Below are 7,125 nucleotides of genomic sequence, written 5' to 3'. Positions count from 1 at the left end.
GAATGTGAAGTGGTATCTCATTGTAAGTTTGTGTTGGACTTCCCTAATGATTATTTTTTGTTCATTCAAAAAATTGGGTTGTAAAAAACAAATTGGGTTGTTTGATTTTTGTTGTTGTTGAGTTGTATGGATTCAGTTTTTAGTTTATTGATTTTTTTCTATTATTTTTATGTTCTTGATTTCATTGATTTATGTTTCATCTTTATTATTTGCTTCTTCTTGCATTGAGTTTAATTTGCTTTTCCTCCACTAGTTTCTTAAAGTGAAACTTAGATCAGTTATCCAAGATCTTCTTTCTTTTCTAATATAAGCCTTTAATGCTTTAAATTTTCTTCTGTATACTACTTTTGCTACCTCCCACAAATTTTGATGCATTGTATTTGCATTTTCATTCAATTTAAAATGTTTTTACATTTCCCTTTTGATTTCTTTTTGACAAATGGGTTGTTTAAAAGTGTATTGTTTATTTTCCAACTATTTAGAGACTTTACAGACATTTTCTATTATTCTAGTTTAATTCAGTTGTGGTCAGAGAACATATTGTGTGTGTAAAAAAAGTTTAAATTTTGGGATGCCTGGCTGGCTCAGTTGGTGGAATACACGAGTCTTGATCTCAGGATTATGAGTTCAAGTCCCAAGTTGGGTATAGCGATTATTTAAAAATAACGTTTTGTTGAAAAAAAAAAAACTGTTTATTTAAGTAATCTCTATGCCCAACTTGGGGCTTAAACTCATGATCTCAAGATCAAGAGATACATGCTCTTCTAACTGAGCCAGCAAAGTACCCCTTGATTTCCTTTCTTTTCAATTTGTTAAAGTTTGTTTTATGGCCCAGAATAGGATCTATGTTGATAAATCTTTCATGTGATTTGAAAAGAACATATATTCTGTTCTTGGAGGGAGTTGAGTTAGGTTAACCTGTTGTTCAGGTTTTTGATAGCCTCACCGATTTTCTGTCTGCTTGTCCTATTGATTATAGAGAAAGGAACATTGAAATCTAACTACAATTGTGGATCTGTGTTTTTTCTCCTTTCAGTTTTACCAATTTTTGCCTCATGTATTTTGAAGCTGTGTTGTTAGGTGCATTCAAGTTGAGGATTGTTGTCTTCTTGGTGAATTGATTCCTTTATCATGATATAATGTTCCTCTTTTTTTTTCCTGGTAATATTTATTGTTCTGAAATCTATTTTTTTCTGATATTAATATAAACAATCCAGCTTTCTTTTGATTAGTGTTTTCATGACATCTCACCATCTTTTGACTTATAACTTATCTTTGTCATATTTATAAATGTATTTGTTGTACACAGCATATACTTAGGTCTTGCTTTTTTATATGACAATCTCTATCTTTATTTTATTTTTTTAAAAGATTTTATTTATTTATTTATTCATGAGAGACACAGAGAGAAAGAGAGGCAGAGACACAGGCAGAGGGAGAAGCAGGCTCCATGCAGGGAGCCCGATGTGGGACTCGATCCTGGGTTCCCAGGATCACTTCCTGGGCTGAAGGCAGACGCTCAACCATTGAGCCACCTGGGCTGCCCCAATCTCTATCTTTTTTTTTTTTTTTTTTAATTTAATTTATTTATGATAGTCACAGAGAGAGAGAGAGAGAGGCAGAGACACAGGCAGAGGGAGAAGCAGGCTCCATGCACCGGGAGCCCGATGTGGGATTCGATCCTGGGTCTCCAGGATCACGCCCTAGGCCAAAGGCAGGCGCCAAACCGCTGCGCCACCTAAGGATCCCTCTATCTTTTATTGTATAGATTTAGACTGTCCACAGTTAATATAATTATTAATATGGGTGGAATAAATTTCACCATCTTGATAGTTGTTTTCTATTTATGTTTGATTTAGAAAGATATTTAAAGGCAGTGCTTGTGCTTTAATCACACTGGTGACTTTTAGGAAACTATAATGGCTATAAAGAACACAAACTTTTTGGGCCATCTTTCCCTTTGCAGGAAATCAATTGCCCGATGAGTGGTTAATACAAATAGATAAGGCATGCTTACGTATATATTTAACCCAAAGTGTTACTAAGTCTTTTCAAAGAGTGTGAGAGAAGGCAGCAAGAAGTCTAAAGACTTGGGGCTTGCAAGGTCTTAGCTCTACCTCTTGCTAGTTCTGCAGATCTGGACAAGCACCTAATCTCATTGAAGCTCTAATGGAGGAAATAATGCTAAAATGATTGGAGGTACTATCTCTGAATCTTGGGTAGATCTGTGGGAAAAAAATCTCTCCACTTAGAACACTCTAGAGAAAATGCGAATTCTGAATGTGTTTGGGCAATAAAAGGGAATCTAATAAATAGTCATAGTTGACTTGAGAGGTTTTTGTTTTTGTTTTTCTAGACAGGGAGAATAATTGCAATATATATACAAATCAGTGACTGTTGTAAGGATGCAAACAAGGAACCATGAAGCTTCAGATAATTCAGGCTAGAGAGAAGAAGACTCCATTCAATGGAGCTTGGAGGCCATTTGGATACAGAGGATAGAAAAGGGAGAGGTCTAGGGCCACTTTCAAGTTTCGTATTTGGGAAATTTGGTAAATAGTAGTTCTTTCATTGAGCTACAGAATACAGGACAGGTTAGAGGGGGTGGCTCATCAATAGAAGGTGATATCAGTTTTTAATTCATGTCAGTTGAGTTTGAGGGGTCTGGCGAACTAGGGTGGAGGTGTCTGTAGGTAGCCCGATTTATGAGGGATCTGGGCTAGAGACGTAGAAGCCGTTGGCATACAGGTGGGGGCTGGAATCATAGGCATGGGTCAATGTATACACTGAAAAGTGGGCTGAGGGTAGATGCCTGGGCTATTAGTGGGGAGGCTTTCAGCTGTTAGTAAGGAACATTCAAACTAAAAGTGGTATAAGCTGCTTTTATCTTACATAGCAAGATGATACAATTAACTCAGTGGCGCTTAAACTGAAGGGCCTGTGTCATTTCTTTTCCTCATCTATTTTCTCTGGTATTTTGACTGTTCTTTGGGAGACTTTCTTTATAGTCCAAGATGGCTGCTGCAGTTCCAAGCAATCCTGAGGATGACTAATTCCAGAGGCACCAATCTGTGTGAGAGTCCTTTTTTAAGGTAAAAGAGAAACCACCAGTGGGCTTGAACTCAATGTAGTCACTTGCCCATCCCTAAACAATCCTCAGGGAAGTGAGGGAGTTATGGTGAGTGTACACTGGTTAAGATTCACCCCCCCACCCCGCCATGGCTGCTCCCAGAAGCACAGGACCATTCAATACCTGAGCAAAATGAAAGAGGTGAAGAAATGACCATTGGATAGAAGCCCAAAGGCCTGCCACTTGCTGGGGAGCATAATGCCTACAACACAAACCAAGGGAGATGCTAAGACATATTCTGAGGACACTGACATTAGGGTCCACAGAATCCAAGAAAGAAGAAGAGATTCTGGAAAGATAATATGATGATTAAAAACAAAAATTAACTGGTAAATTTGGAATAAGGTCTGTAGTTTGGTTAATAGTGCTGTGCTAATGTCAATGTCCCAGTTTTGATAATTGTGCTATAGTTCTAGAAGATGTCATCAGGGAAAACTAGGGAAAGGGTATGTGGTGACTCTGTACTATTTTTTGCAATTTCCTGTCAGTCTAAAAATATGAAAAAATAAAGGGTTTTAAAAAGCTACAGCAGTGGGCACCTGGGTGGCTCGGTGGTGGTGGAGTGTCTGCCTCCCGCTCAGGGCGTGATCCCAGGATGGGTGGAGTCTCACGTTGGGCTCCCTGCAGGGAGTCTGCTTCTCCCTCTGCCTGTGTCTCTGCCTCTCTTTGTGTGTCAATCGTGAATAAATAAATAAAATCTTTTTTTTTTAATAAATAAAATCTTAAAAAAAAAAAGCTACGCAGTAATAGCTAATTAAGTATTTGCTGCATGCGGGGATTATTATAGGAAATCCACGGACTTTGTTCTTCTCCGTCTACACGGACAATTACAAATTCATTTTACACCAGTCTCTCTACTCATCTCAGTTTCTGAGAATCCAATGAGCACTCACCTAGGACAATGAGCTATAAAAACAGCTGTTTTTGTTTGTTTTGTTATTGAAGCTTTTTATTATGTGATATACATATACTGTTAGTGTTCGACCCTTTTACATCATGATACTCTCTATTGTGGAATCCATATAGTTCCATACTGTAATGAAGACATTTATACAAAGTGACACTTTGGGATTTGCATGGCCGCATATAAGTATCAGTGAACACCGGCACACACATCACTAATAAGCATGTTGACACTTCAGTGTTAGAGGCTTCATTTATTCCGGTTGTGCTTCCTTTGGCAGATGGCCGTTATGTTTGACTTTATTACCATATTGAGGATGCCAGAGAACTTGCATTTGCCAAGGAATAATCTCTTGAGATGCAATGTCAGGAAGTAGAATGGTGTAGTCTAACTCAATGAAGTCAGCATTTCTTTGCACCTGCTTGACAGTTTGAATTTTTACCATTTTATACCATGTGTTTTCCGTAGAATTCTGCTGTATTATATAACCACAGGCTAAGTGTCAAACTGGCTTCGTTTCTGGACATACATTTCCAAAACTGTCTGGAATATTTTGTGCTTCAAGTAGTTCCTTCATGGACTGAGAGTCCCTTCTAAAAACCAAGAGGGATGACATTGAGTTTCAGTTTCTCACTTGATGGACTGTCAGAGTTGACAATGAATAACCGGCCCTAAAGAATTATGGAGGGTTATAGTAGAGGACCCTGAAAAGTCCTAGTCACACTGTCTACAATCCTACTGATTGGAGAAGAACCCTAAACACATAGTAGAAACCTAGAGAATAAAAATTTAATGAAAGGCAAGAGCTGTAAACCACACTAGGACACTTTGCAAAGTCCTACTTTTATTTTTTTTATTTTTATTTTTAAAGATTTTTATTTATTCATGAGAGATACAGAGAGAGAGAGAGGCAGGGACACAGGCAGAGGGAAAAGCGGGCTCCATGCAGGGAGCCCGATGTGGGACTCAATCCCAGGTCTCCAGGATCACATTCTGGGCCAAAGGCAGGCGCTAAACCGCTGAGCCACCCAGGCATCCCAAAGTCCTACCTTTAACCCCAAAACTACCCCACTGAAAACAAGGGTGCTTCTGCTGATACTACAGCAGACAGACATAGAAGCAGGAGCAAAGATTTAGTTGTAAATATGAAAGGCCACAGATCACTGAAGTAGCCGCAAATGCCCACGGCAAGAGAACTTTTCTTTCCTTAAACTCTTTCGAGCAGGTTTCCTGAGACCCCTCCCAATACCCCAGTGGCCAGGAAAACAGGTGGAAATCAGGCATTTTTAAAGAGGGATTAGCTATAGGAAACTAGCCAGATTATTGTGGGGTTTTGCCTTTTTTCAAACTTCATTTTTTTTTCAAACTTCATTTTTAAGACAAATTTTTTTAAATTTAATTCTCAACTTTTTTTTTTTAAGTTAAATTCAATTATTATATAGTGTATTATTAGTTCCAGAGGTAGAGGTCAGTGATTCATCAGTTGCATATAACACCCAGTACTCATTCCATCAGGCGCCCTTCTTAAATGCCTGTCCCCCAGTTACCCGACCCCTGCACCCACCTCCCCTCCATGAATGGATAAAGAGGTGGTACAGATACACGATGGAATACTACTCAGCCATCAAAAAATCTTACCATTTGCAACAACGTGGATGAAACTAGAAGGTACTATGCTAAGGGAAGTAAGTTAATTGGAGAAAGACAGTTTTAGGATCTCGCTTATATGTGGAATTTAAGAAACAAAACAGGATCATAGGGGAAGAGAGAAAAAAATAAGACAAAATCAGAGAGGGAGACAAATCATAAGAGCCTCTTTATCTATAGTAGGCACATCATTGTGTTTTTTTCTTTTAAAGATTTTGTTTATTCATGAGAGACACAGAGAGAGAGGCAGAGACACAGGCAGAGGGAGAAGCAGGCTCCCCATGGGGAAACTGATGCAGGACTCAATCCCAGGACCCCAGGATCACACCCTGAGCCACAGGCACTCAACCCCTGAGCCACCCAGGCGTCCTAGGCACATCACTGTTAACATGCTGACCCACAGAGGGAACGCTAGGGCAATCCGCTGATAAGACAACTGAAGGAAGCTACAATGGCTGCCAGTACTGGGGGCAGCAGATGGGAAGATGGGGCATTACCCAAACTTTGGAGCTCAGACAGGCCCAGCCTGAGCTCTGGGGGGTGCTGCCAGCCTGGCAGGTGCTGATGCCGAGCAGGGGCAGGACCCGCTGGGCAGACAAACATCTGAAGAGGGAGTCAGCAGGTGCTGGATGGTTGGGGCTGGGGCCAGGCAGGCAGGACATGGACTTGCCCCAGTCTGCCCAGTGTGCGGTGCAGGGAGAGGACGCTGGTGGCTGGATGCCCAGCCTGGGCTATTCCTCTAGGGAGCTGACTGGAATGAAAAAATGATAAGCAAATCCCTCCTGTTCTCCTTCCCAGTCCGTCAAGTCTCTCCCACCCAGACCCAAAGAGGAGGGTCTGGTGAATGTTCTAGAGTCCCAGCGCCGCACCACAGAGCACAGCCACGAGGGTGGCAGTAATAGGTAACTAATCCCCACGATCCACATCTGACAGTTGAATGGTAAAAGGTACAAACGTTAACAAGAACATTTTCTCGAGGACAGTATATACATAAGTGTTTTAGAGTTCAAAGGCACTAAGCACATTCACACTGTGTGTAATCACCACCACCACTCATTGCCAGAACATTTTCATCTTCCCAAACTAAAGTTGCTCCCAATTAAACAATAACTCCTCATCCCCCCTACCCCCGGCCCCTGCCAACAACCATTCCACTTGGTCCATGAATTTGACTACTCTAGGTCCCTCATATATATGGAATCCTGTCCTTCCATGCCTGGCTTTCTTGCATTTAGCAGAATGTCCCCAAGGTTGGTCCATGCTGTGGCGCGGGGTCAGAATGTCCTTCCTCTTTAAGGGTGAACAATACTCCACTGCATGTGTAGCCCACTTAGGCTTACCCACTGACCTGCTGATGGGCATCTGGTGTGTTTCCCCCTTCTAGCTATTGTGAATAATGCTATGAACACTGGTGTGTTAAGAGTCTTTTTGGGCCCCTGCTTTC

The sequence above is a fragment of the Canis lupus genome, chromosome 7, assembly GCF_003254725.2.
Source record: "Canis lupus dingo isolate Sandy chromosome 7, ASM325472v2, whole genome shotgun sequence".
NCBI classification, from domain to species: Eukaryota; Metazoa; Chordata; class Mammalia; order Carnivora; family Canidae; genus Canis; species Canis lupus.
The sequence above is the reverse complement of the archived record's forward strand: the minus strand, read 5'-3'. Positions refer to the sequence as shown.